This window comes from Leptodactylus fuscus, chromosome 7 (assembly GCF_031893055.1).
Source record: "Leptodactylus fuscus isolate aLepFus1 chromosome 7, aLepFus1.hap2, whole genome shotgun sequence".
NCBI classification, from domain to species: Eukaryota; Metazoa; Chordata; class Amphibia; order Anura; family Leptodactylidae; genus Leptodactylus; species Leptodactylus fuscus.
The window spans coordinates 9,108,840-9,121,458 of NC_134271.1; the positions used below are offsets into that span (position 1 = coordinate 9,108,840).

General features: G+C 50.1%; 1 protein-coding gene across 4 annotated transcripts in view; it reads left to right on the forward strand.

The window, feature by feature from the left end:
- Positions 1–12,619, forward strand: part of PLEKHA7 (pleckstrin homology domain containing A7) — a 71,152-nt gene that overhangs the window by 5,815 nt on the left and 52,718 nt on the right. The window lies entirely within an intron of this gene.

Consider the following 12,619-nt stretch of genomic DNA (forward strand, 5'->3'; position numbering starts at 1 on the left):
GACGTCCAGGGTCCGGACATTAGTAACATTGATGCACTTGTGAATGTCCAGTGATTACTAAGCTCCGCCCCTTTGGTGCATCTACCACTGTTAGTGTCATGGGGGCGGAGTGGATTATATTTTGGGTGCCCTGTTCCGGGGCTCGGTGTCAGCTGGTGCACTTAGTGTCTCTGTCAGGTGTTTGGTGCCTCTCCTCCCTCCATGCCCTCACCATGTTGTGTTTGGGGGTGTGGGCACTATGGAGACAGGTGTGGACGCTATCAGCTGACACTCCCCTTGTGCACACAGGTGGAGGTGGAAGGGTTAATGATTTGTGACTTTGCAGGAATGTCGCTCACGCCGGCTCCGGATTATGAGCCGAGGATAGAGGAAGCCTGTGTGTGCGGGCTCCTGGGGGCCAGGCTCTGTGTGGTGGACTTGTAGATCAATATTGCTCCTGGAAGCTATCATCCATCTTTTCTAGGTTCCTAAACAGAAAGGAAAAGACTTATTAGTTGACCATGGCAGCCAATCAGTGCAGCTTTCATTTTGTATTCTGCTCCTGAAAAATAAAAGCTGTGCTGTGATTGGTTCCTGTGAAACACTAAGACCCCTGGGAAAGTTGGGTACTTGTCCATGCCAAGGCTGCCTATGGAACAGCAGTGAAGCTTTTACCCAAGTGACTGTACTCGGAGGTTGTCACCCAGCTTTCCCAGGATCCTGCATGAAAAAATATTAGTTGTATGCGCTCTGTAGATTCTGTGCCCGCGGCGCTCTCCTGGCGTCGTCATCCTGATGGACGACCTTTTATTATAATCGGAATCCTCCGCCTGCCGCTGACCGTTCTGTTCACGCTAATGGATAATAAAGTTTTATTTGAAGGGCGGCCGCAGCGATTGCGGGGTCAATGGCTTTAACGATTATTACGGAGTATGCGGGAGGAAATAAAACGGTCACAAGATGCAACATCTGTCAGCGCTGCCGAGATCCCGACCTGTGTGTGAGCGCGCTCCGCCTCCACCGCTGCAGGCGATACTCCTCGTCTCTGCCGGATTTATGAGGCTTTTATTGTGATTTATGCTCTGCAGCAGCAGCAGCGTTGTGTGAACTGCGATTTATTATTCAGTGATGTAGCTGTATCTTCGAGGTTCTCTGTGCTTCAGGGAGGTCAGCTAGTAGTTTTGTCAGTGACGGCGCCCCCTCTGGTCACTGGTTTATTGTAACACAGGCTCTTCCCTCCATAACCCCTACTGTCAGGGGTCTCTGCTGTTAATAGATGGTGACGCCTGGGATCGGCTGATCAGTGCCAGTCGCCTGTCCCGGTGACATGTCTGCCGCCTGCAGGCGGTGGTATAATAACATCCGGTAAACGCTCTGTGGGTGGCACAGTCTGATAGCGGCAATGATCGGCTAATGGGAGGGTCGCCCCATTGTCTTCGGTAATCCTCAGCGGGGGAGAGGGCGTTAGGTGGGGATCAGCCGCTAATCCTCAATACGATGTATGATTGCAGCACTTATCCAGTCACCTGTAGGTGGCGTAGTGAGTGATGTCATCATCCCGTGTGTGCCCCTCGCCAGGCGCAACCCTCTGCAGAGCGACAGCTCCCTAGTATGGCCAGTATTGTATTCAGTGGGCTATAATGTGTTCTGGTCTGTTACATTGTATCGGTGCAGAAAAGTGGCCTGAACATTGTCTGCGCTGATACATTGTGACAAGGTCTCAGCTCAGGATTGGGGGTTCAGCCTCTGGGTGTAGGATATTTCCAGACAGAGATGGTGACATGTCCACACGGGACGGACAGCAGCCACCTCATATCGTTATATGGTATAACAGCGCCCATTATAAAATGGCGTACCCCAATTTTTTTGAGGAGCGAAGTGGCTGTATGAAGTGTCCAGCAGCTGAATGGGGCTTGTGATCCCCCAGTAATATAAAAGTGCAGCAGCCAGACCCGGAGCCCCTAAATCCTCCCTAATATGAGGAGGCAATAGTCTCCCTAATCCCCCAGTGATATAAGGGGACATCGAGTATATCATGAGCCCTTGTAATATAAGGGGGCAGCTCCAGGCTCAGAGTCCCCCTCCCCCTGTAACATAAGCGGGCATCAGCTATATCCTGAGCCTGGTAATATAAGGGGGCAGCACTAGATCTTGAGTCCTCCTAAATTTCCTGTAACATCAGAGGACAGATCCTGAGCCCCCCGATCCCCTGGTAATATGAGTCATACTCTCAGCCCCATTCCCCTGTAATATAAGGGGTAGCAGTCAGACTGATACCCATCAGAAGGCGGCACAGTGGGCACCATCCTGACCAGCATTTACCCCCAGATCTGCTGTCTCTCTGCCCCACTAGGCCCATGGAGGCGGCTCCGACTTGTGTCCCGGACAATGCTGGCACCTTTCACTGCGGAGAGTTTGTACACAGGATCCCGACCGAGTCACCTCAAGTTGCTAAGAAACCCAGCGGGTCCCCGAAAGAAAGTCAGCGCCGCCAAATGTATTATTCACAGCATCGAGAGGCAGCGTATCAAATCCACAGCGCAACCAAGGACACCAGGGCTGTGACGTCATTTAAAGGGCCAGTGACCCCCCCACCCCACCAAAGGATATATTATATAAGGGCATATTAATGGAGTAGAAACATACAGGAGCCCCGGGCCCCGCAGTGCAAAGATGATGTCAGTGCTGGAGCATTAGAGGAGAACCTGCTGATATCAGTCACATATGGAAAGGTCAGACTGTCCCTGGCCTGAAATGGCTGATAACAGGGAGCAGTAGATTGTATCCCCCTGCACAGTACAGGGAGTGCACGTTGGCACTGGTCTTTGCTGCATTGCTCTGCATTGTTCCTGCGTCTTGACTCGTTTCTTGCTGACTTGGATTATCTTTTTTTGTTCTCTAGATTTAGGGCCATTGAAGATGCATCATGCCTACTACTCCAATCACATCCAGAGCTGTAGTTACATCTCATGCCTACTCCTCCATTCACATCCAGAGCTGTAGTTACATCATGCCTACTACTCCAATCACATCCAGAGCTGTAGTTACATCATGCCTACTACTACAATCACATCCAGAGCTGTAGTTACATCATGCCTACTACTCCAATCACATCCAGAGCTGTAGCTACATCATGCCTACTACTCCAATCACATCCAGAGCTGTAGTTACATCATGCCTACTACTCCAATCACATCCAGAGCTGTAGTTACATCATGCCTACTACTCCAGTAACATCCAGAGCTGTAGTTACATCATGCCTACTACTACAATCACATCCAGAGCTGTAGTTACATCATGCCTACTACTCCAATCACATCCAGAGCTGTAGTTACATCATGCCTACTACTACAATCACATCCAGAGCTGTAGTTATATCATGCCTACTACTACAATCACATCCAGAGCTGTAGTTACATCATGCCTACTACTACAATCACATCCAGAGCTGTAGTTACATCATGCCTACTACTCCAATCACATCCAGAGCTGTAGTTACATCATGCCTACTACTACTACAATCACATCCAGAGCTGTAGTTACATCATTCCTACTACTCCAATCACATCCAGAGCTGTAGTTACATCATGCCTACTACTCCAATCATATCCAGAGCTGTAGTTACATCATTCCTACTACTACAATCACATCCAGAGCTGTAGTTACATCATGCCTACTACTCCAGTCACATCCAGAGCTGTAGTTACATCATGCCTACTACTCCAATCACATCCAGAGCTGTAGTTACATCATGCCTACTACTACAATCACATCCAGAGCTGTAGTTACATCATGCCTACTACTCCAGTCACATCCAGAGCTGTAGTTACATCATGCTTACTACTCCAATCACATCCAGAGCTGTAGTTACATCATGCCTACTACTCCAATCATATCCAGAGCTGTAGTTACATCATGCCTACTACTCCAATCACATCCAGAGCTGTAGTTACATCATGCCTACTACTCCAATCACATCCAGAGCTGTAGTTACATCATGCCTACTACTACAATCACATCCAGAGCTGTAGTTACATCATGCCTACTACTCCAATCACATCCAGAGCTGTAGTTACATCATGCCTACTACTACAATCACATCCAGAGCTGTAGTTACATCATGCCTACTACTCCATTCACATCCAGAGCTGTAGTTACATCATGCCTACTACTCCATTCACATGCAGAGCTGTAGTTACATCATGCCTACTACTACAATCACATCCAGAGCTGTAGTTACATCATGCCTACTACTCCAATCACATCCAGAGCTGTAGTTACATCATGCCTACTACTACAATCACATCCAGAGCTGTAGTTACATCATGCCTACTACTCCATTCACATCCAGAGCTGTAGTTACATCATGCCTACTACTCCATTCACATCCAGAGCTGTAGTTACATCATGCCTACTACTACAATCACATCCAGAGCTGTAGTTACATCATGCCTACTACTCCAATCACATCCAGAGCTGTAGTTACATCATGCCTACTACTCCAATCACATCCAGAGCTGTAGTTACATCATGCCTACTACTACAATCACATCCAGAGCTGTAGTTACATCATGCCTACTACTCCAATCACATCCAGAGCTGTAGTTACATCATGCCTACTACTACAATCACATCCAGAGCTGTAGTTACATCATGCCTACTACTCCAATCACATCCAGAGCTGTAGTTACATCATGCCTACTACTCCATTCACATCCAGAGCTGTAGTTACATCATGCCTACTACTCCAATCATATCCAGAGCTGTAGTTACATCATGCCTACTACTACAATCACATCCAGAGCTGTAGTTACATCATGCCTACTACTCCAATCACATCCAGAGCTGTAGTTACATCATGCTTACTACTCCAATCACATCCAGAGCTGTAGTTACATCATGCCTACTACTCCATTCACATCCAGAGCTGTAGTTACATCATGCCTACTACTCCAATCACATCCAGAGCTGTAGTTACATCATGCCTACTACTCCAATCACATCCAGAGCTGTAGTTACATCATGCCTACTACTCCAATCACATCCAGAGCTGTAGTTACATCATGCCTACTACTACAATCACATCCAGAGCTGTAGTTACATCATGCCTACTACTCCAATCACATCCAGAGCTGTAGTTACATCATGCCTACTACTCCAATCACATCCAGAGCTGTAGTTACATCTCATGCCTACTCCTCCATTCACATCCAGAGCTGTAGTTACATCATGCCTACTACTCCAATCACATCCAGAGCTGTAGTTACATCATGCCTACTACTACAATCACATCCAGAGCTGTAGTTACATCATGCCTACTACTCCAATCACATCCAGAGCTGTAGTTACATCATGCCTACTACTACAATCACATCCAGAGCTGTAGTTACATCATGCCTACTACTCCAATCACATCCAGAGCTGTAGTTACATCATGCTTACTACTCCAATCACATCCAGAGCTGTAGTTACATCATGCCTACTACTCCAATCACATCCAGAGCTGTAGTTACATCATGCCTACTACTACAATCACATCCAGAGCTGTAGTTACATCATGCCTACTACTCCAATCACATCCAGAGCTGTAGTTACATCATGCCTACTACTCCATTCACATCCAGAGCTGTAGCTACATCACACTTTCTACTCTAGTTGCATCTAGAGCAGCAGTCACAAGTCTCCCAGAATCTCTGTGCGGACACGTCGCTGCTATATTGCACTTTGGCGGATATAGGGATTTATTCTGTTTTATTGGGGTCACGGAGTGGCGGCTCTGCTGCTGTTGGCATACGTAGCGGTCGGTGTAATGGCCGCCACATGGTCCCTGGGTCTCTATTATAGCGGTGAGGCCGCTGTGTTTTATTGCGCTCCGATCTTCGTGCAGTGTCGCCTCCTGTATAAATCTCGTCGCTGTCTGTCCGCCACTAAACACACAATAAAATTCTCTGGCGTCTCTGTCAGTAATTTATAGTCATAGGGTAAAAATAGCCGCACGTCGCTCCACCGCCAGCCATACTGTCACTCCTGATAAATGGAGGCAGCTACCGCACCGTTCTGCCTCATCTCCATAGCGGAGAGCGATTGTGTCCTATCTGCACATCATTCCCCCGCCCTGCCTAGATCAGGCCAGACACCAGCCGCCTCTGACAACAGCTTCTCTTCTGGGGACGATTTCTCTCCTGTCAGGGGGTCACTGGGCTGGGACTGAGCATCTGTCATGTTGCTGCTTCACTGGGATGGGGCTGAGCGTTTCTCATACCGGAGGATTACTGGGCTGGAGCTGAGTGTCTCTCATGTTGTGGGGTCACCGGGCTCAGACTAAACGCCTGTGATTGTTGTGGGATCACAGGGTGGGGGCTGAATGTTTCTCATGAAATCCTTGACGAGAGACGCTCAGCCCCAGCCCGATGAACCCACAACACGAGATAGATTCAACCCAAGCCCAGTGACCTGACACCATGAGAGTCACTCAGCCCCAGCCCAGTATCTCCCCCCCACACACACCATACCGACACGAGAGTTGGGGCTAAGTGTTTATCTTGTTGTGAGGTCACTGGGCTGGGACTGAGCGTCTCTTGTTGTGGGATTGTTGGACTGGGGCTGAGTGTGTCTCATGTTGTGAGACCACGGGGCTGAGCGTCTCTCGTGTTGTAAGACCACTGGGTTGGGGCTGAGCATCTCTTGTGTTGTGAAGTTACTGAGACCAGGGGTGAGCGTCTCGCGGATTGTGGGTTCACTGGTCAGGGACTGAGCGTCTCTTGTGTTGAGACCACTGGGTTGGGGCTGAGCATCTCTTGTGTTGTGGGGGTCACGCCTGAATCGCACCCTAATCCATGTGTGGTTGGATCCCACCTCTGTCTGTGCTGTAATAGGGCGGCCACTTGTAACCTTGTGTTCCTGCTATTGCTAAAGTTCTGAGGCCTGTAGGGGGCGCTGACATCTCTGTCATAAGTATGGGAGATGCCTTGTCAGGCCATTGTGCTGGTGCCTTGCTGGCATTCACACGAGTGCCCGCCCCACATACCAGAGTGATGACGGCATGCACACAATGGTGGCACTGTCTGCAGCCGCCGCATCTTCATTCAGTCCTCATCAGCAGCATCATAGACCCCACTAGACAATGCCCCCCACCACAGAATACCCCTCAGACACACGGGGAGCCCACTAGACAATGCCCCCCACCACAGAATACCCCTCAGACACACGGGGAGCCCACAAGACAATGCCCCCCACCACAGAATACCCCTCAGACACACAGGGAGCCCACTAGACAATGCCCCCCACCACAGAATACCCCTCAGACACACAGGGAGCCCACTAGACAATGCCCCCCACCACAGAATACCCCTCAGACACACAGGGAGCCCACAAGACAATGCCCCCCACCACAGAATACCCCTCAGACACACAGGGAGCCCACTAGACAATGCCCCCCACCACAGAATACCCCTCAGACACACAGGGAGCCCACTAGACAATGCCCCCCACCACAGAATACCCCTCAGACACACAGGGAGCCCACTAGACAATGCCCCCCACCACAGAATACCCCTCAGACACACAGGGAGCCCACTAGACAATGCCCCCCACCACACAGACCCCTCCTCACAACGGGTGCCCACCAGACAATGGCCCTGTAGGCAGTGGGGAATCAGTATAGTGCTGACTGCAGGAGCTTGTGGGTCCTTTCCTGAATCTTCCCACTGAGTGTTTGCTACAATGTATCAGTGCAGTTTGGAGAATACTTTATGCTCGTCCTAGACTCCATTCCTCGATCCGATGCCCACGTTACCGCTGCTCAATACTATGCCAGGACAGACAGTTTTGCAGACCTGTTGCAGTCAGGTGATACAATAGCGCCCCCTCTGGTGATGGATGTAAATCCAGGTGATATGGTAGCTAAGTACAAGGGTCTGGTGCCTCCTAGAGCTCCTGCCTGTCATCTTTGTATTTGTAATTGTACTTGTAAGGAGAGCTGAAGATCTCACTATTGTCTTATAGATTGTTGTTGTCATGCCAGGTGCTGCCAGGAAATGGCGCCGCTCATTAATTCTCACTGCCTTTCTTTGAGCCATGGGCACAAACACAGGGCTATGTAGCCTGCAGCCGATCCCTTCACTAGAGAGCAGCGGTGACATCACTGAAAATGCCGCCTATCCATTCACTAGAGAGCAGCGGTGACATCACTGAGAATACTGCCTATCCATTCACTAGAGAGCAGCGGTGACATCACTGAGAATGCCGCCTATCCATATACTAGAGAGCAGCGGTGACATCACTGAGAATGCAGAATATCCATATACTAGAGAGCAGCGGTGACATCACTGAGAATGCAGAATATCCATATACTAGAGAGCAGCGGTGACATCACTGAGAATGCCGCCTATCCATATACTAGAGAGCAGCGGTGACATCACTGAGAATGCAGCCTATCCATATACTAGAGAGCAGCAGTGACATCACTGAGAATGCCGCCTATCCATTCACTAGAGAGCAGCGGTGACATCACTGAGAATGCCGCCTATCCATATACTAGAGAGCAGCGGTGACATCACTGAGAATGCCGCCTATCCATTCACTAGAGAGCAGCGGTGACATCACTGAGAATGCCGCCTATCCATATACTAGAGAGCAGCAGTGACATAACTGAGAATGCCGCCTATCCATTCACTAGAGAGCAGCGGTGACATCACTGAGAATGCCGCCTATCCATTCACTAGAGAGCAGCGGTGACATCACTGAGAATGCCGCCTATCCATTCACTAGAGAGCAGCGGTGACATAACTGAGAATGCCGCCTATCCATTCACTAGAGAGCAGCGGTGACATCACTGAGAATGCCGCCTATCCATTCACTAGAGATCAGCGGTGACATCACTGAGAATGCCGCCTATCCATATACTAGAGAGCAGCGGTGACATCACTGAGAATGCCGCCTATCCATTCACTAGAGAGCAGCGGTGACATCACTGAGAATGCCGCCTATCCATATACTAGAGAGCAGCGGTGACATCACTGAGAATGCCGCCTATCCATATACTAGAGAGCAGCGGTGACATCACTGAGAATGCCGCCTATCCATTCACTAGAGAGCAGCGGTGACATCACTGAGAATACTGCCTATCCATTCACTAGAGAGCAGCGGTGACATCACTGAGAATGCCGCCTATCCATATACTAGAGAGCAGCGGTGACATCACTGAGAATGCAGAATATCCATATACTAGAGAGCAGCGGTGACATCACTGAGAATGCCGCCTATCCATTCACTAGAGAGCAGCGGTGACATCACTGAGAATACTGCCTATCCATTCACTAGAGAGCAGCGGTGACATCACTGAGAATGCCGCCTATCCATATACTAGAGAGCAGCGGTGACATCACTGAGAATGCAGAATATCCATATACTAGAGAGCAGCGGTGACATCACTGAGAATGCCGCCTATCCATATACTAGAGAGCAGCGGTGACATCACTGAGAATACTGCCTATCCATTCACTAGAGAGCAGCGGTGACATCACTGAAAATGCCGCCTATCCATTCACTAGAGAGCAGCGGTGACATCACTGAGAATACTGCCTATCCATTCACTAGAGAGCAGCGGTGACATCACTGAGAATGCCGCCTATCCATATACTAGAGAGCAGCGGTGACATCACTGAGAATGCAGAATATCCATATACTAGAGAGCAGCGGTGACATCACTGAGAATGCCGCCTATCCATATACTAGAGAGCAGCGGTGACATCACTGAGAATGCAGCCTATCCATATACTAGAGAGCAGCGGTGACATCACTGAGAATGCCGCCTATCCATTCACTAGAGAGCAGCGGTGACATCACTGAGAATGCCGCCTATCCATTCACTAGAGAGCAGCAGTGACATCACTGAGAATGCCGCCTATCCATTCACTAGAGAGCAGCGGTGACATCACTGAGAATGCCGCCTATCCATTCACTAGAGAGCAGCGGTGACATCACTGAGAATGCCGCCTATCCATTCACTAGAGAGCAGCGGTGACATAACTGAGAATGCCGCCTATCCATTCACTAGAGAGCAGCGGTGACATCACTGAGAATGCCGCCTATCCATATACTAGAGAGCAGCGGTGACATAACTGAGAATGCCGCCTATCCATTCACTAGAGAGCAGCGGTGACATCACTGAGAATGCCGCCTATCCATATACTAGAGAGCAGCGGTGACATCACTGAGAATGCCGCCTATCCATTCACTAGAGATCAGCGGTGACATCACTGAGAATGCCGCCTATCCATTCACTAGAGATCAGCGGTGACATCACTGAGAATGCCGCCTATCCATATACTAGAGAGCAGCGGTGACATCACTGAGAATGCCGCCTATCCATTCACTAGAGAGCAGCGGTGACATCACTGAGAATGCCGCCTATCCATATACTAGAGAGCAGCGGTGACATCACTGAGAATGCCGCCTATCCATATACTAGAGAGCAGCGGTGACATCACTGAGAATGCCGCCTATCCATATACTAGAGAGCAGCGGTGACATCACTGAGAATGCCGCCTATCCATTCATTAGAGATCCGCGGATCCAGCATGACATTCACTTACCATAGTGCAATATGGTGACGGAACGGCAGTGAGGACTGACACAGGCGCAGCAGTGTGGACCAATACTGGGGTTTTAGGCTACAGGACATTATGGATCTTCTCCAGAGATCCGGGTGACAACTCCTGTTGGATATGTTAATGGTGGCAATTAGTAGTTGTCACCAGCACTTGCTCTCCTTGCTGGAGGCCAAGAGAACTGCGAGCTGTCTGAACACGCTCCACATAAGATTAGTGCTCAATGGCAAACCCTGTCGAGAACAATGGCGATAATCTTTGGTGTGGGCGGAGCGGATACTCTTATTGTCGGGGTGTATGTTCTGGTCACGGGCGGTTTAGTGTCTCACTTCGTGACAGCTGAAGGACAGGTAAATTAAGGGTTAAAGAGTAACTCGGAGAGAAGTGACAAAACTTCCCACCGCCAGGAATGTGAATCAATAAAGAAGCGCACGTGAGAACGAGAAGTGAACGTCAGAAATCCGCCGCTCCAGGACTGTATGCAGCCCCAGCCAAGAGAACCGCCTGCGCTACCATCCCTCCTGCTGGCAGGTGTTACAGGCACGGCAGTCCCATGTAAACGGTGGGTGGTGTTTGTGGGGGTGTAATCGGCTCCTTTCTATGCTCTTCTCTATGATCTTGATATGTTTCTAGCCTTCAAGGGTTAATCAGCGCAGTCCGTCATCTCGCCGGTCAGCAAAGGAGAGTCAGAGATTAGTGATGGATCTGATCAATATCAGTGCACTCTGAGCTGGGGAGGGGGCTCTGCAGGAGAGGGACATATATACAATAGAGGGGCAGCTCTGTGGGGGAGGGACATATATACAATAGAGGGGCAGCTCTGTGGGGGAGGGACATGTATACAATAGAGGGGCAGCTCTGTGGAGGAGGGACATATATACAATAGAGGGGCAGGTCTGTGGAGGAGGGACATATATACAATAGAGGGGCAGCTCTGTAGGGGAGGGACATGTATACAATAGAGGGGCAGCTCTGTGGGGGAGGGACATATATACAATAGAGGGGCAGCTCTGTAGGGGAGGGACATATATACAATAGAGGGGCAGCTCTGTAGGGGAGGGACATGTATACAATAGAGGGGCAGCTCTGTGGGGGAGGGACATATATACAATAGAGGGGCAGCTCTGTAGGGGAGGGACATATATACAATAGAGGGGCAGCTCTGTAGGGGAGGGACATATATACAATAGAGGGGCAGCTCTGTAGGGGAGGGACATATATACAATAGAGGGGCAGCTCTGTAGGGGAGGGACATATATACAATAGAGGGGCAGCTCTGTAGGGGAGGGACATATATACAATAGAGGGGCAGCTCTGTGGGGGAGGGACATGTATACAGTAGAGGAGAAGCTCTTTAGGGGAGATTCTTATATATAGTAGAGGGGTAGCTCTGTTCTGGTGCGACAGATACAGTGAAAGTGTGGGGGAGGGGCATATATATGTAGTTGAGGGGTCACTTTGTGGGGGAGGCTCATGCAGAGTCTAGGGGCAGCTCTGTGGGAGGGAAGTTTGGCTCAACAGATGATGGGCAGCTCTGCAAGTGAGGGACGGTTCTGCGGAGGTGGTACTTCTCAGTAGAGGGGCAGCTCTGCGGGGGAGGGATATAGCTACAGGGGATGGGCAGCTCTGCGGGGGAGGGACGGTTCTGCGGAGGTGGATCTTCTCAGTAGAGGGGCAGCTCTGCGGGGGAGGGATATTTGTACAGGTGATCGGCAGCTCTGCGGGGGAGGGATATAGCTACAGGTGATTGGCAGCTCTGCGGGGGAGGGATATTTGTACAGGGGATGGGCAGCTGTGGGATGGAGGTAGCAGCTTTGCAAGTGGGGAAGAGGCCACTTTGCGGGTGAGGGCTAGCACTGGAGAGAGGGGAGTTCTGCGGGGGCGGGACAACTTTATGGTAGAATAGGCATCCTGGTGGGTGGAAGCATTGTCTCGGGGGGGGGGGGGGGGGGGGGTCTCGCTGATCCTTCCACTGTGTTTTGTTTCTTTCACTCTATTTAACCTGGAAGGTAAATTATTCTGATTCTCCA